This window comes from Aphelocoma coerulescens, chromosome 2 (genome assembly GCF_041296385.1).
Source record: "Aphelocoma coerulescens isolate FSJ_1873_10779 chromosome 2, UR_Acoe_1.0, whole genome shotgun sequence".
In the NCBI taxonomy this organism is placed as follows: Eukaryota; Metazoa; Chordata; class Aves; order Passeriformes; family Corvidae; genus Aphelocoma; species Aphelocoma coerulescens.
In genome coordinates, this window is record NC_091015.1 from 49656604 (window position 1) to 49679831 (window position 23228).

The window sequence follows — 23228 nt, forward strand, 5'->3', positions numbered from 1 at the left end:
TGCTGTTCATTGCTGTTTGGACTGCAGTACCTTCCAAGGAGCACTTAGCAAAGACAGAGGAAGGTCCATCCCATGCCCCAAGGACTGTGTGATTTAAAAAGGCAAAGGCAATTACACAAGGTAGTAACTGAGTAGTGTGTGTACTCTTCTAATGAGAGAATTATTCCCTCATTAACAAGACTTATCCTCACTGTCTTCACTTTTTCTGTCCCTTTTCTCATTTCAGTGAGGGATTTCTGGTTTCTTACCTATTTTCCCAGGTTTTGTGTGTTTGTGTCTTATGATGTTAAGTACATTTCCCTTCAGTGGAGCATCTCCAATATTTCCCTTTTATTCCCACTCCAAGTCACTGGGGCAATCCTGTCCTTCTGACATACTTAATGGGATTTGTCAAGTCCTTGGTGTAACCATGTTTTATTTCCATGAGTAATGAGGTACTATGATAGGGCATCTTGTCCTGCCCTAAACGAGACATGCCAAGCCAAACATGAAATGGAATGCCAAACGCTATGTCCTATATGTTTGTCAAGTGTGTGATCTATTTTTTAGAGACCCAACTCAGTACACTGAAATATTTTACTACTTGTGAACTTTAGCTTCTGTTAATATGATTGAAGCAAGTGGAAATGGAAATTGTCAGGGCAATTTAACAAAGCGAGCCTGTAAAACTCATTACATCCCAGGTAGTAAAATCACTTTAGAAGGCACATTCTTCAAACTTGAGCTTTATTCAGTAAACTGCATTGGTGCCTGACCTTTTAAGAGCTTTCTCTTGCTTGGGAGGGAGGAGGGGGAAAGGCCTTGTTGTTCAGAGCTACCTATCTTAAATTACAAACAGCAGCCAGACTTGACTCTGTGCTTTAGATCACACAGGATGACAAAGTGTGCAACTGCTCCAAACAGACAGTTAAATGGCCAGCTATTTAGATGAGTTTGATGTGTATTTCATGTAATTGTATACTCCATAAAGCAGTATAAAACCAATGTTGTGTGCTGGCTGTATTTTAGCACAAGGTAAATCAAAGTACCAATCTCATGTTTGTAATTCAACCTAATCTTTTCAAGACCTGATTCTTTAAAGAAGCTTTAGATTGATACTAGGTAGTGGGTGTGTGAGGGTTAAAGATGCTTTGGAGGAAATAATTCCTGTTAGGTCTATATCTAATTCGTGTAGCAAGTTAAATTAGCTTGTTGAGAACTCTCCAAGACCATAGCTGGGTTTCTCCTGCACTGCAGTGTAAACATGCCCCTAAGTATGCCTCTCTCTGCACTGTCTCCATGCATGTCTCCAAACAGATGACAGGCTTTTCCTGCCTAAGTTATGAATGAGCTTTCAATCCACTCTAGATAACAAATATAGGCTTTATTTTTTTTTTCTATTTTTTTAATTTAAAAAATACTTTATTCTTCCAATCATACGCCACAAATTTCGATTAGTGGCGTACATGAAAAGCAAATGTGTCATGGGCTGTGTCTCTACCAGTTCATTATTTTCATTTTCCAGCATCGAAACAATTATGAGCTGTAGGGAAATGCATATTCTTGGAGCTATCCTCTGCCAGGCTCATGAGCACAAGTCAGGTTGCTCATTAAGTGAGCCCACACACTCAGGGTTTAGTCCAGTAACATTTGAAGTAAATGGAAAGCCTCCCACATATTTATTGGGTGTCAGATAGACATTTAGTGCACATTGTGGCATTAAAAGATTTTTTCTAATTACATAATGAGGCCCTTGCTTTATCTGTGTAGTTTGTGAAGTTATGGGAAGTATGTTAGAGCTGATTGTGTAAAACTTTGAAAAGAGAAAGTGCTATCCCTTGCAATTTTCATTTTGTTTCACGTATCTTTTTGCCATTGGTGCAATGCATTTTTTTTCCTCCTGGACTTGTCACCATCTTATCTAGAGGTTTCCTGAACATCTTTAAAGGTAGTTGATAGAAAACATAAGTGAAAATAAAAGATGGTTAAGAGAGGATTGAGAATGAGGAATAGAAACTTAAAAAAAGGCAAGTTTTTGCAAGAAGAACTGATATAAAAAAAAAAAGACAAATATGTTTCTTTTTGATTTTGTATGGGCAGAAGGATTTGCAAATGCATGAATGGTAGGTACTGAGTCCTACATGCAGTGAGAACAGTCAGGTCCATAGGTGACAGATAAAAAGCTATGTGAATTCATAGCACTCCCGGTAAGAGTCCTCCTTGTATATGCAATCCACAAAAAGTTTGCCAGCATAAAGAGATGATGGGAGATGATTATACATAAAGGTAATGGAACTCTATAGTAGCTGGTTTTTTTACCACAGGGAAGTACTGATCTTTGTGTATAAATTGTTTTGCATCAAGGGGAAGTTGGGGCTAAGCCAGATGTAAAGCCTAGGATGATTCCTCTTTAAAAATTTGGCCTTTTCCCATGCAGAAAAGAAATGCCCCTTGCTTTCCAACAGGTGAAATTTATTCCATTATTCTTGTACATTGGTAGCATTTCTTTTACCCTGCTTAAATTCCCTTTTCCAGTGTGTGGCAGTGCCTTAGGTTTGAAGCACCAAAAGGGGAGCAATTATGGAAAAAACGTTAACCTTTCAAGAGGTGTTAGAATGTGAATGATCCACCATCCTGAGAAACAGGAATGCAGATGAGCCTTTGAATGTTGATATATGTGGCATGCTTCATGGTTTTTTTTCATAAATACTCTCCTTTGCAGAAAACAGAAAGAGATAGTTGGGAACATGCTCTGTTCTGCTAATCAACCTGCAAACTGTGTGCTGTAATGACACTGCCACAGTACCTTTTTTTAATGCCTAGGTGTTATGCCCAGAGTTTTAAAGGAATATGCATTAAATACAACACAGTGTGTTTACTCTGCATAGCTAGGTGATCTACAGCTATTGTTGAGGTAAGAAGCAGTTTTGAAGGTTTACATTTCTGGAAGGAAGATTGACATTCATTGAAGGCATTTACATTGATGGTGAAAGAAAGTAATTTTTTAAATACTCAGCTTGACTTCATTTATTAGAGTTGTTTATTTCACATAAAGCAGAGTTTTTCAAAATTCTTTCTCTAGAACCAGCTACAAACTACCTTTGGTTTCTGCAGACTCCACTCTGGGGCTCATAGAAATAATAATGAATTGTCTTGCCTTAGTCAAACATTTTTAACCATAAGTATTTTCCCTTTACTTCTGAAATTTCAGATTTTAAGGCAAATTATTCATTTTTGAATATAAGAGAGAATGCAGCAATCACTCCCTCCCTTCATGTTCCTCTACTTGAAATGCAGGTGAAATGTTGATGAAAAAAGGGGAAAAAAGAAAGAAGAAAATATTCTATTTTGCAGACAGCATTGTGATTGATTAATAAACCTCATTCTCCATTTGTGCATCTTGTCACTATTTTCTCAACTTTGGCAATGCTATGGTTGCATTTCAATTTTTAGCCTTTTTTTCTCCTTTTGCATTATTTTACATGTTCTCCCTTTAGTGTCATCATATTCTTAAGTGCTTTATTGTTGGTAGCAACTGAATTACAAGTCATTTACATTAACACATTGCACAGCCTTAGCAGGAAAAGCCTTCCCTCTTTTTACCAGATTATATGAGATACTGAAACCCGGCCTTAGTTCAGAAAAATATTTTAAAATACGGTGCAATTCTAGTATTGTAATTGATTGTATTATTTTTTGTTCAGAAGATGAGCTTAACTATGTTTAAAATTAAATATATGAACTGCTCAGCCAGTTTTCTGTCTGTAGCTCAACTCTCTTCTAACCTCAGCTCTCTGATTTTCATTTTGCTCTTAACATGGACAGAATGAGTTCCTGGGGAAATCCCTACAGAGTTACCCTATAAACACAGCCTCCTTGCTAAGGAAAAGAACTGACACTGCCCTTGGAGCACAGGGTCATCTGCAGTGAGCTTAGTCAGAGGTTTCCAATAAACTGTCTTAGCTTGAATTGTAGTTTTGATTGGTGACTTTGATGTCACTGCGTGTAAGGAAGAGATGGTCACAGCCTTGCATACGTGTTTAGACTGTGGTTCCTCCACAAGTTGTGTGAGGGAAAATGTGTTGGACTGTACTTAGTTTAACTACCTGGAGTAAAAGATACATTTTTAGAAAGATGGTGAGAAAATCACATTTACCTAGCGCTTTCGTACCCAACATAAGGTAGCACTAGTTATAATTATTGGAACATTTTTCCCAGGAATATGGTAGCAATGTTTCAAGGCATAAGATTCAGACCTGTTTGTCTTCTTAAAAGCTGTACTGGAAAACAGATGCAGCTGTTTGGTATATATGCCATTTTGCTGGTAATCTGAATCTATCAGTAGCAAAATGAAATTATGCATAAATTTATTGTTGAAATGATGAGTAGTCACAAGGAGAATACCTGCAGTGACTCCTTGTTTGTCATCATTTCCCCCCAAAAAAAGATAGATGTAGGCAGTATGCATGATCCCCTGTTAAACCATTTGGGTTTATTAACAAATCGCTCATATTTTTGTTAGTCACTGAAATTATTTCCTTTGTCCTAGTGTTTATTCTTCCAAGTCATAGGATAATTCCAGGATACAAATTATTTCCAGAAATTCTCACACATTTTAGTGGGATTTGAAAGCTATCAGTTCTTTTCCAGATGTGTAGAGTGAAAATATCTGTGCTCTGTATATGCATGTGTATATGGGAGGCTAGAGCTATATTAGATAGTAATCATTATTGAGCATATTCTATTGAATATAAATCTCTTTTCTGCACTACAATTCCCATTTTGAATAACCCTTCTATCTTTTTCTCAGTATTGCTCATAATTTTTTCCTGCAATTAAGTGAAAAAAGGCAAGCAGCAGGAAAGGCACATTAAGAAAATATAACTAGGCGCATTTTTGCAGGCCTCTGTCTTGTTTTCATGCAGTGATATATTAAGGAATTGTTTAAATTTTAAGCTACACAAAGATGAAGAATTCAGCACAGAGAAAGGACATTTTGGAATCCTCGTGGCAAACACAGTGACGCCTAGAAACAATACTAGTGCTTTCTAGGGACTTGGAGAAAAGAAAATATAACTCATTATAATAGCAAGCCGTGAACCCCTTCTCATTTCCTAGAAAAAATTGCCAAATTTTTCAAAAAATATTATCAGTGACAGAGAGAAGGTATGTAAAAAGTTATCTTTGCTTGATTTTATGATTGATTGATCCAGTAACTATTTCTGAAGTTAGCAGTATTTTGAAAAAAATTCGGATAAGTATTAAGGCAGCTTAACTGGCTACATGGTGTGTCTGCGTTGTGGTTGGTACTTTCTGATGTAGGTTTCCCTCTCTAAAATATTGCTGTGTTAGGGTTTGAGTAAGCTAGAGGAGTTTCTGCCTGGTAGGGTATACTTGATACAGACAGACACTGTGCAAAGCACGCCTTACTGTAGCACTGGCTTGAAATATTCAACCTGTAGTATTCTGAGGAAAATGTTCAGTCTGGTAACTGTGTCATATTTTCTCTCAAAACACTGTTTGTTTTCTATAGACAAAGAGCAGCTTTTGTATAGGTAGTTGAAAGTACAAAGAGGTCTCTTGGCAAATCATTAATCTTGCTTATAATTGCTAGTCAGCACTGTAGCTCTTTTCCATAAATTAAAAGAGGAGGGTTAGCCAAACATCTTGTGTTTCCTGAGGCACGGAGCAAGAAGAGCTGATTGTCAGGGGTAAGGACCCCATTTGAAACTTGTATTAAGGTGTAATACCATTCAGTAGGGGAGAAAGGAGGAAGACAAAGATAGGGAAAAAAAAGAATTAACTTAGTTTGTTTACTTCATTAGAAAGATGAAACACAGGCTTAACTCATCCTTGGCTTCCATTGTTTAAATGGCTTTCCTTTTGCTCATGACTAAATGATGTAATTGCCCATGTTTCCCTCATGTTTTGTTTCTTGTGAGTGTGTTTACACACGTGTGTCAGTTAAAAAGTGAGTGGCCCTGGTCTCACACCCCAGACTGGACATTCACACCAGGGGCTGGCAGGACAAGGACCATGAGAAGCAATAGTTTAGCCAGATCCAGACATCTTCTATAAACATCACCTCTTCCTCCTTGAGGATGTTCATCTAATTGTTATTTTCTCAGGGGCATGGTTGTGTCACCAAGGTGCAGCTTATGCTATGGGGTGAAACTGAGGGACCTTCTGTGAGGAGATTCTTCTCATTCCTCCCTGTGTCTGCTATTTTATTCGTTCAGAGGGAGTGTCTGAGTTTTCCCAGTGTGACAGTCTAGACAGGGAAGGAGTAGGCTGTCACCCTCCCTGCTCTGGGTTCTGAGGGGCAGGCTGCTTGCTCATGGGATCAGAGCAGGTACAGAGATACTGCTGGGCTCCCCACACCCTGGTGCCCTACAAAGATCATGCAGATGGAGGGCTGGGCTTTTCATGTCCCACTGTCCTCCCTTGTTGTACTTCTGTAATTTGCTCCTAAATTCTCACAACAGAAAGCTCTTAATTAGCCTTTTCGAAGTCAGACTCTGAGTCCAACTCAGCTGCTCGCGAAGAGCTCTTTAGGTAAGTCAAGTGTGGGGTGTTCTTCTATTCTGTGTTATAACACAGCTTGTCAGCTCAGGGATTTCACACACTGGTATGGCAAACACTTTTCTTTGTGTGTATCTCAGGACTATTACTCTTACAAAGTGCTTTAAATGTATTTTAAAAACCCCACACACAAGGTAAAATGCTTGTCTGGGAGAGCTTGCACAGTGCTGGTGCTTGTGGATTAAATATGTACAGCAAGCAGCTATACTGCACTAGCAGCTTTTAGAACTGAGCCATTTATCCTTCTCTGATAAAGGCTGGCGTATTGCCCACTTCCTTATAAGTTTCTGGATACAGCATAATGATATTGAGGATGTGACCAAGAAAGCATGCAGCTCCAAACAATCACGCTGGTGCTTTCCATGCCAGGCAATATGGTCTTCTTGACATGAGGTCTTTTCCTTTCCCAACATTTACCTGCCTTGTTTAGATTGAAACCTATTCTGGGAGTCTCCTTATGTTTTATTTTTAAACTGTCTGTCAAATCCCAATGCTTAACTACCATAATAGAAGAAAATAAACAGCATTGATTACTCTCAAATAGTAATGGACGTTATACTGAAAGTTGCACGTGCAAATTTATAGTATTACTCAGACTTTTTAATGCATTATACAAAATTGCTCTTTAGCAAAGAAGGGCAAAAAGTACTGCTGCCTTCTGGGCAGTAGCACTATGACATTCCTGTACAGTAGATTTTCCCAACCTCCCAACTCTGTTTAAATGCCTGTGCAAAGATGCATGCCCTATGGGGACTGCAAAACAGTATCACAAAATGCCTAAAAGCACGGGAGGCCACACTTTGTATAGGAGCAGAAATGCTAATCATCTTGTCCCCTTGATAACCTCTCAAGGGCCACTAAAATGGCAATCTTCTATCTCCAGTTTGAAAACTGCTGCTCTCCAGGCAAGGGATTAACTCAAGCTTCCTGGTACACAAAGTAAAGGTACTATTCATATTGACTTAGGCAGTACAGAAACCTGACTGCATGAAGGTAAGTGTAAAGACAGTGTTTGTTGGCAGAGGAGTTCTAAATGAGATAATTAGAAACATAAAATGCAGAAAAACATGAACATGGAATGGAGGAGAAGTTGGAGTTTGGAAAACAGTATTTGCATACAGCTCAGATCACTGGTATTTTTCCTGTTCATGTAGTTCATAAATTCTCTTTCCTGTTTTATACTGTTTAGTTCTTTGGTTACTTTTCTGTTTGAATTTCAGTTTGAAGTATGTGAAGAAGGAGCAGATGGTTATACAATCAGAATTGGTGGCAGAGAGATAGAAAATGATTTTATAATATGAACAAACCAGGTTCTAGCTGTTTGATCTCAGCAATTTTTTCCTAGATTGGAGAGCCATCTATTAAATTTCTGTCTCCCATATGGGCACTCATAGGCTGAGATCAAGTCACCTCTAAACCATCTCTTTGATGAGTTAAATAAATTGATCATCTTGCATCTCACACTGTGAAACAAATGCTTTGATCCTTTCATCACTCTTGCTTTTTCCCCTGCAACTGCTCTAGTTTTTCCAGGTCCTTACTGTGAAAGCGAGAACTTGGACCTCACAGTTCCTGTACTGCAAGTACTAGAGCCAAGGTGTTGTACTTACTCATCCTGTATCCCCCTTTCATCACATCATAGCCTCTTGAAGCAGTGCTACTCTAAGAACTTGTGTTCATCTTTTCATTTAGCCTGACCTCAAGACATTGGCAGAGGCACAGCTCAGGGTTGAGCTCACCACCTAGAAAAATGCTATTTCTTATTCCTAGATGAAAGCCTGTATGCTTTTAAACAGCTCATTATTTGGATATGTTGATGCATGAGAGGGCACACTGACGTCAACTTTTAAATCAGTGTGATCTGGAGCTCTAGTGAGAATAAATAGTTTTGCTATTTTCATTGAAAATAGCATGATTGTAAAATGAATGATTGTATACCTGGAAAAAGAGAAAAAGACTTCAAGATGCAGGTGAAATGGGAGAAGGATCATGCATAGGATTGGTTTGGTTTTGTGTGGGGTTTTTTAAACCAATCCAGTAATTCTATTAGTCTAATTTGACATGTTAGTTTCAAAATTCAGAATTTAGGCATTATTTATGATGGTTGTTTTACATTCCCATGTTTATATAAAAGACCTCATGTAACTGAGTATAGAGAGGGGGGAAGAAAATCCTTTGATCCTTCAGTGAAATGTTTTTATGTAAGTAGCCTTCTCGTGGTGAGCTCTGGAAGTCTGGACAGATCTTCGTCCATCTGTTTTTACAACTTTCTGTGATCACCGTCCAGCAAATGCTGTTTAATCTACAGAGAATAAACACTTCCAGAGTTGACAATCTGCTTCCCAGGTGCTGAGGGGGAGGGTCACGCAGCCAGGCCATTTGCTGAAATGTAGGAAAACAGTCTTCTAGAGAAAACAAATATCCATGGAGACTTTAGGGAAGAATCTCTTTCATTTTCCTTTCCTTTTAGAAACCAGAGACTCTTTAGGAAAGAAATATAAAGGTACTTGTAACTTGTCTTGTTCTGGACGGGTTAGTGCACAAGAAGGAAGAGATGCCAAGATCTTTAGAATGAGTAGCTCTTTTTTAAAGATTAAAGGAGTGCGAAGGAAACATGTAATGCTTGTGCAGAAGGCTAATGAAACAAATTCCCATAACTCTGTTTCCATTTGGAGCACTGTTGATTGCTGGAAGAGGGATTGGTGGTCCAGAACTGCAGCGTGGAAACAAGCCCTGTGTCTGGATCATGTCATGGCAAGGAGGTTTAGTAGCTCTGAAGTGTTGCCCTCATTCTTGCTGGAGCTTAACATCCCCTCCAAAACGTTGTGCAGCAGGCAGATGACCAGCCCTCATTGCTGTTCATCCTGAGGACTCTGCCTGTCCAGGCTACATTCAGATCAGAAATTCTGTGCTGTTTTTCTCACCCCAAGATAACATTGCAGGGTTTAGGCTCCCTGGCGCAGGATGTAAGTATTGTACATGTGTTTTCATGTTATGGTAACAAAAAGACATATGCCCCTGTTGGTGGTGCTGCTCTAACTACAGCATTGCTAGCTTCTTTTTGTCTTGCTCTCAGCTTTGTGTGCCTTTGTGAATGCTTGTATTTCTATTCACAGGATATTCCTTCATGGAAATTCAAAGGGCATTACAGAACCGTTACACCTAACTTCCTGTGCTGTAAAATCTTGCTTAAAGTACTCTGCACTTCTGAAATACCCAGAGTATTCAGGGGTCTTTCCTTATCTTTCTTAAGAGTTCTTCCCTCTGAAGTGTACAAGACCCTGTATTCCTGGATAGTTTATTTGCCAAAATGCTCAGGGTACCTCAGCTGCGGGCTTCTTTTCTGATTTTTTTTTTTTTTTGGGGTGTCTCTCTCTCGTAGGTGGTTAGTCAGAGAGATAATATGTGTATGAACCTAATTTGGGGGCCTAACTAACTTCCCTGGCATCCTCAGGTGCATCACCTGTGTGTGGCAGGGTTTCAGAAGGGGGAATGGGAGAGGGAATGAAGCAACTTGGCTTTTTGACTACTTCTTCATGAGCTGTTTGGAAGGGGTGCGACAGGGCTTTACTCTTGATCAGTCCCCAAGTACATAAAAATAAATCTTGTCCAAACACATGCCTTCCTCTAACTGCAGTGGTTTTAAAAGCAAGTTGCCCTTTGAGCTGGGATTCCTTCTGTGTTTTCTCATCCCAAATTTAAGGCTTGGTGGTTTTAAAATGTAAGTAAATGTTTCCCATCTTTGCCTCTAATCCATTAATATCACATATCATCTAAACTGCTGAAATTAATAAGTGTAGTGAAGAAACCACATACACACCCCAACTGGCCTTCTTGTGTGGCTGGACTAGGCTGACAGCACTGCCTGCCAGCTGTATCCATCACTGCCAAATGCGAGTTTACTGGATGTGCAGCAGTAGGTTCATGAAGTATTTTGCCACTACAGGTCAAGAAATTGAATATGAATATTGGCAGGATCACATTGAAAGAGTGTTATTTAATAGAGCTGTTCCTTCTTAGAAAATGTTTTTTTAAATGGATGGTGGAACTAGCTCAGGACTGAAAGGTCTTGTGTCTAACTGAAAGGCTTTACAAACTAACGGCAGCCAACACAAGGTGTAAAGGCTGGGGAAACTCCACACCCTGAATGTGGCTGAATCAAGTTCAGGGTCAGCACACTTCTGTTCTGAACAAGAAAAGTCACACCCATTCCTTGCCACCGGAGAACACCAAACAGATGAGGTTATTGCAATTTTGTTTGCTAATCAAGGTGGGACCTTTTGGTTTGCCAAGACTGAGGCTACTTCAAACAGTGTCAACTGTTTCCATCTTGCTAATTATCTGTAGTAAAGAAGGCCAATGAAAATTTAAGAAAATTTCTGCTCTCACTTTGTTATCCGTAAGTATTTTTCTGGCCTGTCATGATTTTCTGTTAATCTATTCACCACTATGAAGTTTAAAAACAGTAATGAAGAAAAATAATTTGTGGATTACATCATTTCAGAACAGACCTCTGAGGTTTAACTGCAAGGCCAAAGTCACAAAGCACTGGTTTTGACACAAGGTGCTTTATCATCTGCAGGGCTTAAGTTCGGTGGTTCTTTGAAAGCTGGGAGATGCCTGCTGAGAACTGGTTTATGTCAGGTTGACCTTACCAGCAAGAGACACAGTGAGCAAAGATCTTAAGAAAGGGTGTGGATGACATGTTTATTTATTTACCTATCTGTCACTGATGGTACTTTGAGATATAACAGCCTTGAAGAGCCTCATTAGGTTCATGTAAAGGAAAAAATAGGGGAAAAATACTTTGTCTTGTCAGTATGTATTAGATTTAATATGTAAATATGTACTTTTGTATGTATATATGTACACACAGAGCTCTAAAAGAGAGAGAACTATTTAACCATTATTTTACTAGATAATTTAAAGTGGCAAAATACTTGCTAGAATTCAGGGCTCTGGCATGGGATTGTTGTCTCCAAAGTACTCTAAAGCATGGCACATAGTACTGATTATAAAAACAATATCTGCACCTGCTACTTCAGATTTTGGTCCTTCATTCTGGGCTGCCAGGGTATGGATGCAGTAGATAGTACTGATCTTCAAGATTAAGAAGCAACAAATTCAGGATAGCCTGGATGCTCTTCCACGCTCTGTTGGTGGTTTATGGTGTGGCACTGGTCAAGTCATTTCATCTCACCATCTTTGTACTCCCTCTGGCTTTTTCCCTTTTGATACCTGTGGTTCTTGGACACTTTCTTACTTCCTGTCTGTGCAGAACATAGCACAGAGCAGCCCTGTTCGCGTCACTGTAGCATAAATATTAGAGAAAAGAAGGAGGGAAGCATTTTTCTCAGGTTGTTGTTCAGTGTTTCCATTGCACTCTAGGGAATACTGTGGCCAGGTTGACATGAAATTTGGAAATGGATAGTAGGAAAAAGGGCTTTTCTCAAAGTGATCCCCCTGCTCCCTCAGGATGGTGTGGATCCTGTTGTTGGGAAACTGGATGTTTGCTTCCTGTATGTGATGGAGCTGGTGGCTCTGCTGGTAATACACCTGCGTAAGTGGTTTTTGCTGGATCGCAGCCCGAACAAATTGTGAATTCCTTATCCTCTCGTATCTACATTACTGCATGCTTCAGAGCTGTAGCGAGGCATTTTAGTGTCCAGGGTAACACCTTGTACTTGGCAGCTCTCCTGCTCTCCCCACGTGGTCTCCCGAGTGTCAGCACCTGGGCTGGGGGAGGCTCAGGAAGCGAGTCCCAGCCGCAAGGCAAGCGGCTGCAGCCCACCTGCGTGGCTGCCTGGCTCCCGGCCCCGCTGCCATCGCCGTGGCACTGTTCTCCCTTCCATCTTCATTTGGAGATAATGCTTAGGGAGGGCACTGCTTCTGCCCTTTACAAGAGACTACTCTTGCTCCCTATGTAGAAAGGTTTGGGCAGGGGCCAGAGGCAGGCTGCTGAGTTATTCCCACCATCCAGATGGGATGCTTCTTCTGTCCCTGACCCTATCTTCTCCCTGAAGGTTTCCCTGCCCTTCCCCAAGCTATGCTTCTGTCGGCATTAAAAACTCCCAGTCTGCCTGTATGAAGTCCCTACTTCTGAAGTTTACATGGCATTATCTTATTTATTTAGGCTGGTCCCAAATCCACCGTTACAGTTGATCCATTTATGCAGCAGCCCCGTAACTCCTATAGTTTTGACAGTAAGCCCTTGTAGGTATGTCTACCTTCAGGAAAGCCTTTGAGATGATTTAAATGTAATTAAAAAGTGAAGACCAGATGTTTCTTCCTAGATTATGTTTTCAAGATCACAACAGTCCTCTCAAAAGGGAGGAGAGTAAAGGGAAACAAGAGAAAACCTCTACTGCTCTGCTTTAGCAAGGGAATTTCCTGAAGTATATACAAGAAAAATCTGGATTTTGTTAATGCTTTTCTTTTTTTTTTTTTTCATTCCACACTGAAGTCTGTAAGCAGCTTGAAATGGTAATAAAACAAAGTGGACTTTCCATTCCATTGTGCAAAGCCAGCAGATTTGTTTTTCCCCAGTGCACCTGCTTTGTTGCTCAGCCTTTCCAGAGGGGAAAAAAAAGGGCTGACTTTTTTTTCTGGAACGGTACTTTACTAGTATTTTTTTTCTGTAATTTGCCACAATAAAAATGTTTTCTTGGATATACTTTTGAAAATCCTTCATTCCATTCTGTGAAGGCAAATAAAGATGTGGAGGAGTTGGGGGAGAAAGTCCACATTCGTCAAAAGCAAAAGAGGATGTTTGAATAGGTGCAAATCTTTATAGTAAAACTGCCAGGAAACATGCAACATTAATATAATTACAGCGTTGAGCTGGCAAATTAGAGGACATATACTCCTGCCATCTTTAAACAAGACACTTCTTATACAGACAGAATGATTATTTGAGAGGTTGTGATTTCTTCTAAGTATTTAATTTTATTCTGTGGTCTGTGCATTATGTTGTCTTTGTACTGCCCTTGACAAGAAAAAGTCCTGTCAAAAAAAGAACATTTTTTTCCCAGGAGAGTATGATGATGCTTTTTGTCTTCTAGACAACAAATATGTGGGTAAATTTATGGGTATTTGTTTGCGATCTTTGTAAAAGGTTAGATACAGATATGTTTATTTAACTTACAATTTAAGCTTACTTTTAAAATTCAAGTACTAGTAAATGTCCTACGAACCTCTTTAGGACATACTGAATCTACTTTATGTCCAGGGAATATTTTTTTCCTTGTTCTAGGCAGCATAGACATTTGCCATGACCATGGAAGAAGATCTTGTTTAATGGTCACTAGGACTACATTGCTTTAAGTTCTGTTGCAAAGTGGGACCTTCTTGTTTTTCCCAAGGTTTTGGCACTTTTCAGGATATGTTCATTGTAAAAATTATGTCCTCATTAATACAACCAAATTTGATCATTCAGGTTTTTTTTATAAAAACAAATGAATAACCATTTCAGTTTCACACTACCAGAAGAATATAAATATTTGAGTAATTTTTATACAAAAGTAGCACTAGTACTCCCACAGAAATCATGGAGTTTTTAGGTGTTTTCCTAAAATGATGCTCCCAAGCATTTATCATTTCTGTCCAGACCCGGGGACAGCAGTGGGCAGTCAACCTTCCTATCCTTAACTAGACTCAGTGAAGACTGAGAGGTGTTACTGTCTGTTACCTTCTTGGGCATTGCTGCTAAGGACGATGCTGGAGTGACACAAGGGGACCAAAATGATGTCTGACTCCTCATTCACTTGCTCTATCTTTAGATCAGCATAATCTGGGTGTATTATTAACAGAGAGCAAAGTGGGTTTGTGGTTTCCAGCAGAGCAGTTTGCTGAGCTAAGATGAGAACTGTAGGTCTTTGCCCAAGTCCAGCATTCAGGTTGTCTACTGTAGGTTGCTCCTACAGTAAGGAGCAGTATGGACTAATGGGAGCACATCTGGGGAGACAAAATAGTACTGCAGAGCTGACATTCACACTGTGCATTTCACTGAGGTTTCATCTCACACAAGTTCTTGTCAGGCCCTGGAGGCAGCTGGCTTGGTTGTGGTGGAAATACATCAAGAGGAGTCCTGAACTGAACTTCTGGGTAAATTTAATCTAAAAGTACCTGAGTTCCCTGTGCTCCACAATCTCTCTGTGATATGAACCAGCACATGTCAAGTGGGAATACTTAGGAAATTTGCATAAAAAACACATTCCTGATTCACACTGAAATGCAAAGGTAGATGCAACCTCAGTGAGCTTTATGCCTGTTTATATTCAAGCTGCTTTGCACCTCTTGGAAAATGTGAAGGAAACAAGTGAGAGAAGATTAGGCTATGGGAAAAATTGTAGACTGGCTAAGTGGGAATCAAGGCTAGTAATTGCCTTAATTTATGTTGTAAATAACTTCATACAGCCATTATTGGAAAAAGAGCCTAACAGAGCAAGTAGATTGCTTTATAAGGTTAGAAAGATATACTGGATTGTCTTTTGCCCGTATCTGTTCATAACAGTGCAAACTCTGATTTTTAGTTACAAGTTTAGTCCCTTAAGCCTTTGTAACAAAATTCCTCCTCAGTATAGAATATTGCAACATGTACTGTCAAGAATAACAGTTATCTAAAACATGGAGAAGAAAAAATGCAATGCCTGCTATCATGTTTCTTCAAATAGAGTCTGTGCTGAGGAGCCACAGAGTTCAGAACCATATCATGGTACAGCCTGAGCTAAGGCACTGAGTGCTCACATTGAAGAGGATTGGAAATTCAGGTACTCAGGCATGCAGGGGCTTTAATATACTTTTACCAGAGGATTGCTGTAAGCATTTTGTACCTTAGATTTTAAGGATTTGGGGAGTTTTGTAAAGATGGGTATGTCCAGGTACTCAAAGGGCTAGATCATGAAGTGCCATGATGTGACCCGTGCAGTGGTAGAGAAGTAGGTAAAGATGCCGTTTTCCTCTGGCCTCTTTTCTTAAGTAGACTAAGTTCTTTTGCAAATTGTAGCTATTTATAAAAGATTTTCATCAGAACTGTCTCTCCTTAGATTTTTATCATGGCAGTCCCCTGGCTCCTAAAAACTGTGCTCTAATCAACCTCATTGACACCTCTATAATTAAATGGAGAGACAGGAGGCTGAAGAAGTGAAAAAGAGATGATAAAATAAAAAGGAAGCCTTCAAAACTGTGCTCAGAAGTCTCTGGAGCCACTCCTGACAGAATATTGGCAATTCCTGAATTTTCAGGATTTAAAAACGAGGAAGAAAAAAAAAGGCTGGATTTTTTTTTTTTTAAATAATATTTGGCTGTTACATCTCTTCTTCCCCTGGTATTTTATATCAATGCTGTAGATTACTGTCGTGGAGAATATTTCTGTAGATCTCCATGTCATCTGAAGCTTCACAGTCCTATCTTTGAATGTAAAATATTTTGAAATGTGCAAAACCAATCTGAACCTCCTTCCTCTCAACTTTGGTTGTTTCTGCTCTACCTCCTTATCTCTCTCAGCTTGTTCCTTGCTCTGCAGCCTCTTTGAATGCCAGATGCTAAAATACCTGCTGAACAAATTTTGATTATGGTTTGGAAAAAGAAATGTTTTGCGAAGAGTTGAGGGAGGGGCAAAGGGCTGCCCTTTGTTAAATTTCTGTATGTTTTGAGAAATAACCTGTCCCAGATGCTTAATGAAAAAAAGCTGAGAGCTTCCAAATATCCTCAGAGCCACTGGTTTCACTGTACATGGCAGTGCTGGTGTGTGTGTGAATTTTCAATCCTCTAGATGTCTTAAGCCTGCAGCAAGAAACCTGAAAGAAATCAGAGTTGTAAGAAGATCCCTATCTGCCTTAGCAGTAATACCTTATTTATTTGTTGTAAATCCCTCAGAGGGAGGCTCTGGCATCCTCTTTGTACAGAACATGCTGGGGGAAAGGGACAAAGGGTGTCATGGGAGGGCTGGTGGGTGCAGATCCTCCCCTCTGGTGCTGCTGATGAAGCCCAAGCTGTGGCTTCTTGTCTCTTGCTTCCCCTGGGGCTGGGGCAGCTGTACCTCCTTTTCCTACATTGCTGTGCAGGAGTCGTGTCTCAAGTGGACCTGCCCATAGGCCAGTAGCTCTGCTTCATGACAGCTTCAAAATACTTCACTGGTACCATGTGGAAAGACAGGATTGTGCCTGACTTTCTGTCCTGATTTGTTTTTTGAATTTTTTTTCTTTTTTTTTCTTGCTGCAAATTGGAGAAGTCTTTAGCAGCTCTCCTATGAGAGCTTACCAGAAAAGGGCACAGGTGCATGGATATGGAAGATGTTGCAGAGACAGCCTGGCTTCCCCACTCTTCTCCTGAGGGATTTTTAGGTGCAACTCCAGCCATTTTTAACTGTGTAGCCACATAGCCTATCATCCTGGGATGGGATGCTGACTTGAGCTTGCCCAGGTTGGGCCATGTTTGTCCCTCTCACCAAAAGCCTGCTGAAACTTTGTTTGCATGGATATATAGGCACTATCTTCCTATCATTATGTGAAAGTTGATAGACGTATTTAGGACAAGAGAATTTTTTCTCTAATTTTAAAAGCAGGATTTTAATAGTCTGTGCTACAGGTTGACTTTTGTCACTTCCTGATTTTTCCCAGTATCCTTTCCAACCTTCAGCATCCTGGTTACTGCAAGTCTTGGGACAGGGTTGTGCAATTTTTCTGTATTTTATTTGAATACCCTGAGCAGGAACGTGTGTAGGTGATTATCTCAGCAAGTCTAGTTTTAACTCAGCACCTGCAGTGCCCTGACCTCTGTGAGCCCCATAAATAGTGACCATCCTAAATGGCAAACCCCTTGCTTACACCCAAGTAGTATTCTCTGAGTACCAAAACACTGGAAAAAGTACAGATCTAAACAAAAAGTGCATGCACATGTCTTCTCCTTTATGTTTTAGGAAAAGGCCAGAACCTGCAGACTTTCTGTTATCTCTGCCATGTGTAGTCTTGAACAACACCTGAAAATGCCTTTCTGCTTCCTCTCTCCATTCTACCACAACTTTTGAACCTCTGTTCTTCCTCTTGATCTCTGAATTTTCAGTACTCACTTTTGTGAACTTGTGCTTGCCCTGGAGATGAGATACAGTCCCACAGAGCTGGTCATGCTCCACCGTGTATCTCAAGATGGCTGGTTTGAACCCTGCCTTGTGTTAATCAAGGCAGTCAGGAGGTAATTTTCAATCATTTACTCTGTTTTTACGGCCATCTCTGCCCATGTTATGTGTGCCTAATGTTATGCGTTCTCAGCCTTATTCCCCCATGTCTCTGTGCCCATTGTGGACCCAAGATTTTGCCTCCCAGAGCTGTGTACTAATTAGCAGATTTTTTTTTTTTTTTCTGGTGAGACCTACATAGTGTTGTTTCAGGCTCAGCTGGTGGGAAGGTTGGTGATTGCCATCCTGAGAGCTCTAAAGGAGGTTTGTAAAATGACCATGACCTAATGAATGTACAGCTCTTCTGCAGCCCATGGTCAGATTTTCAGTGTGCTAAAAAACAGAACATTTGTTGTTTATCTTCATGTGCTGTGTTCATTACCTGTGTAATATTGATCACAAAGCATTTCACAGAGCTTTCAGAGAAATAAATTTTGCCAGAACAATGACTCAAAGCTTTAGTCTGCTAAGAAACTTTAATGAGTGGATATTTGTTTACTGTGTTAAATTATTATTCGGTAATGGAAGAAAATCGGAAATGACTCAGGCTGTAATAAAAGTATTTTTTTTTCCCCAATCACAGCAAATGCATTGCATAGCAGTTTGTGGTTTATAGTAAATAAATAATGAAAGATGCTATTCCAAACAGACCTGCTTTATTTAATGTTGTTTTCAAAATGTCAGTGGATATGCATTAATAGGTAGAGGTAAATGCAGAGACCTTACAGAGGTGAAACACAGACAAGCTTTGATAATCTCAAATTTTGTTTCTGATTTTTTTTCTTCCTATGCTTTGCAATTTTCCCCTTTCAGAGTTCTTATCCATTCTCCTTGTTTATGAGGGGATTTTTTTGTTATTGTTTGATTCTCTTGTGTTTGCCTGGAAAACATTACCAGTAAGCAGAAACTAATTGTCTGCACTGTACAGCTCTCCTGGGACTTTGAGCTCTGTGAGGTTCACTTGGTTATATTGCTGGGTTTCTTTCCATTTCCAGAAAATTTGACTGTGATTGCAAAGGATTTGTGTAGTAGCCATAATGCATTTTATATGACAACGAGAATACCAAGGTCTCAAAGCAATGGGAAAGACTAAACGGTTGCAAAGAACCATGAGTGGCTATTTTCTGAGGTGAAAGATATGAGTCTTATGATGAATAGCATATGTTGATGTATTAGCAATTATCTCTGGCTTCAGTATAACTGAAGATAATCAGCCTGCTTGATTTATTTTGCAGTGTGTTGTGTGAACAAATTATCTTTATCCTGATTGTATATATTAAATATCTATGGTGTCACCTGACTAGCTGCTGTATTCTTTGTTGACCTATGTCAAGTAAATTTATTTTTCATGAAGAAATTCTATTTATCATAACCCCAAACATTCTAATTCTTTGGTGCACTCCTAAAGTCCTTCCAAGTGCAATTTTCTGAATGCAGGGTAAATGAAACTTCAATTTATGTTGGTTGTTTATCAGTTTTCAATATTTCTACCTTCTTCCTTCTGGATTTAAAAACTTGTACATCTCTCTGATTTTTGTGTAGAACCTTTCATCATGGGTCTCACTGGACCACTTAACCTCACTTTGCTTTGGCACCTACAATAGTAGATAAATATGATGGTGAAAAAGGCAAGGTCTTTTTTGACCTTACCCCCAAAAGAAGAAAATAAAAGAGCTGCAGAAGTTTAATGGTGAAAGAATCTCTTTTCTTCAGAACAGTTAATAATTTAGAGCTCAGGGAACTCACTTAGGTTTTGGTGGCTTGGCCTCAGTCCTGAGTCAGTCTGATTTGCAGCAGGGGCTCTAGGGAGGGTCTCTTGTGGCTCTGAGGAGGGTCTCTTACATGCCAGGAGATTGTCCCTCCATCAAATTATTGTCTGTCTTGAAAGAAGACGTTCTCATTCTCTCTCACCCAGACCTTTCTCACCTTATATGAATAATTGAATAATCATTGGGGCAGGGCAAGAGAATAAAGCTATAGCCTGCTAGGTATCAGGGATGTAGGGCCTTGCATCCAAAGCTCTCACATCCTGCTGGAGAAGCCTGGAATCCCTGTGGGGCACCGTGCTGTCAGGTTGTGTGCAGCACTTTAATGTTCTTTTCTGATTTGGGCAAAGGAAGGATAATCCACCAGCTATTCTTCCTGACCTGCATTCTCCTCACTCCTTCAAAGAGACAATGCTGCGTGGCCATCTCTGTATAGGTTTTCCTACTAATATTCTGTGTGTGTGCTGTAAGACATACTACTTCATCCATGGAGACACCCTGTTGCTCTCCCAGCTCTCAGGTTTCCTCCTTTCGTACAAAACAAAAAATACTGTTTTCCCATGGCAAACAATGCTTGTAGTTTATCAGTAGCTTTGATTGTCTAAGACTTGTGCAAAAGCCTACCATCAAGCCCATTTTGTTTACAACTAAACCTAAGTTCATGTGTTGGTCAGGGACTCTGAGGTTTTGGATTTTTTCCTTTTTTGCACTAACTTAGCGATAATGACAGTAATAGTAATAATGAGAATTATTATTACTGATCTGTGCTGTCTGCACTGAAATTTACGTACCCAGTGTAGAATGCAGATATGGAGGTTTCAACACTAAAATGCAGAAATGCTGGAAAGGGAAATCCGTGTTCCCATAATGAAAGGCAGGTGTCAGAGGCCCAGTGCAAACTTCTTACTACTCACCTCGCAACATGAGTTGTGGACCTTCTGGGTTAACTGGTAGCTTCACTAAAGGTAATGGCAAAACTCCCCTGGGTTTTGTTGCTATTTTCAGAAACACTATCTCTGCACTAGCTTGTGTCATTTGATCCTGACCGTAACTTGGACAACATGGAGACTTTGTTCGTGTTAGAGTCGTAATGGCTCACGCCCATGACTCTGCTAGATCCTGAACAAATCAAAAGACAGAGCAGTCCTCGCCCTATGAGTGGAAGAGATTCAGGTGGAAGACAGCAGGTGATGAAAGATGCAGGATAATACTCATAGTGCATTAGAGGGTGGCCATGTACCTGGATGTTGCGGCATCTCTGTATATAAAGAGAGAGAGGGTTGCACAAGTCTGAGGCCATGCAAGGTTTAGGCAGGATTTTTTTTTCCCTACCACTCGAGGAAATGTTCTGCCTGGAGGTCATTGCATTCTAAGAAATGAAGCTACTGGAATAATTTAGTAGGAAGAGAAAATCCTGGATTTTAGGCTTTGTTAGCTAGTGCTTTCACATGGCTGTGGCAAATTACTCAGCACGAAGGCACAAAAGGAAAATGTCAGTAGTTTGATGCTTGTTTACACAGCATGTCTCTGCCAACTCTATTCCTTCCTATACATCCATTAATAAATAAGTGCCCCTCAAAGCTGAGGACATTATAGAGATCAAACCTGTAAGACAAAACCTGCTGATGTCAGCCCATTTTGATTCCACTGTGCCATCTCTTTCCTGTAGCTGGCAAGGGCAGTTACAACCCAAAAAAACCCAAGAAAGTAAAGGGGGCTGTAAGAGAGGCACTGTGAGATCATACCTATTGCCACACTCTAGCTTGGACTTGCGCCTAAGTTCATTGTATGGCAAGATTCAGGTTCCAGCTGGAGGTGGGTCTGAGTGTGGGTGGCTCAGGCTGCCCTACAGCACTTCCCTGAGCCCAGCCTAGCCTGGTCCTCCTGTTTTCACATCAGGACAACCTCACTATACTCATTTGTTCTTACATTACGGAAAGGGCTATTTATTACCACCAGCTCAGGAAATGACCTAATGTGGCCTTGTAAGGCAGAATTAATTTGCAATGACTCCAGCTGAAAGTTGGCCATCTTTTAACTTAATAACTGCAGAACTGTCAGCTTCCTTTGAAGTTAACAGCAGTTGTGATGTTGAAATAGGAATTTTCATACAGGAAAGCAAACTTGAATTGCAGTATGTAGTGTTTTCCTCAGTGGAATAAAGGGTGAGGGAGAGGAGTGTTCAGCTGTAAAACAAAAAGCATTCCTTTTGTGTTTAAAGAGAACTCTTACTATGCTGTGTCTTTTGAATAAAAATTTAGCAATGATGTTTTGCAGTGAATGTTCAAGCTGGAAATATTTAAAATGTGAGTGACTCTTGTAAGCTGTGTGGTTTTTCACCGCAGAGACCACACACTGCAAATAAATGCAAAGCTACTTTTGCTTTACTGCGTTTCACCCTGGGATGCAATTTCTGCAAAGGTGTATGAACCCCTGTTTTAATTAGTTTTTCCTTAATGATCAGAGGAGCAGCTCAGCTGTAGGACGAATAAAGGATTTATTACTCTAAATGCAGAGGTTTCTGATCATTATTTTTCATCTCTAAGTTATTTAAACTTTAATAAATTGGTCATTTTGGGTTATCAACAAACAGATCATGTATACACATGTGAATGTGCAAAATGTAGCTGTTTCTAATTTAAACTAGAGTTTATTACTGCCACTGGATCTGCTTCATTGCTGCTAATGAGATTTTTGGGGTCCTCATAATGTAACAGCATGAATAACCTTTTGTTAAAAAAGGCCACCCAAAGTATGTGAAGTGGTGGATACTATTCACATTATTGGTTTGCTGCATTTAGTTCTCACAAAGGGACTGGATGATAGCCTTTCAAAATGGAGAATACTCCCTCCCCAGTGCATGTAAGAATGTGATTAAAACCCTCCTACTCCTACGATACTGGCTTTAATCATAATCCCACTTGTTAATAGCCAAAATGTATTAACATCTGATAGTTGTTAGACACCGTGAAGGGTGTCAGGGGTTTCCGTTCAGCTCATTTTGGACAGGTGTCCAGGGAAGACCTCCATCATAGTGAGCATAAACACACCTGCTCCTGAGTGAGCCTGAGGATGAAAACCCAGGAAAATGGAGTTCCCCTGTTACAACTGCACAGGAAGGTTTCCTTACTGGTATTATCAAAGCAGCCTCAAAGCATGAAGAGCTATAGTGCAATTAAGCAAAAGCAAAGTATTTCAAATATTAGGCGAGGTTTTATGTGTGCATGACTGCATGGACATGTATCTATCCCTCTCGTAAAGAGCACAGGTGAATAATGTGTTTGTACTTATGGCAGGATTAACTTTGTATTAATCCATCTCTCACAGGTCATTTTCTGCCATTCCAAGTCCCTGAGCAACCTTAAACAAGTGCTATTTTACTTCTGTCAAGTAGTCAAAGACATTTTTCTTTCCCTTACTCAGACAAAGAATTCTTTATTAAAAAATGACTCCAACCCCCTCTCTGTACTGATTTTAATCCCAGCCCCCTGAGTAGTGATCAGAACACGTTTATACTCAGTAGCCCAAAATTATCAGCCCAAGGCTCTGACTCATCAGCAATTTTCTTATACATGGTTTTTGAAGAAATATCATAGATCTAGGATCAAAATGGGTGAGGGTATGTGATAAATCATGGGTACAAATCAGCCTGGCTCCATTGAAGCAACTGGAGTTTTGAAGTTTTACACCAGTCCTCTGTTAGGCACACAAAGGCCCTAATTGTTGGG

At 39.9% G+C, this 23228-nt stretch overlaps 1 protein-coding gene across 23 annotated transcripts in view; it reads left to right on the forward strand.

The window, feature by feature from the left end:
* RBMS3 (RNA binding motif single stranded interacting protein 3) overlaps nucleotides 1–23228 on the forward strand; it is a 711765-nt gene that overhangs the window by 465342 nt on the left and 223195 nt on the right. The window lies entirely within an intron of this gene.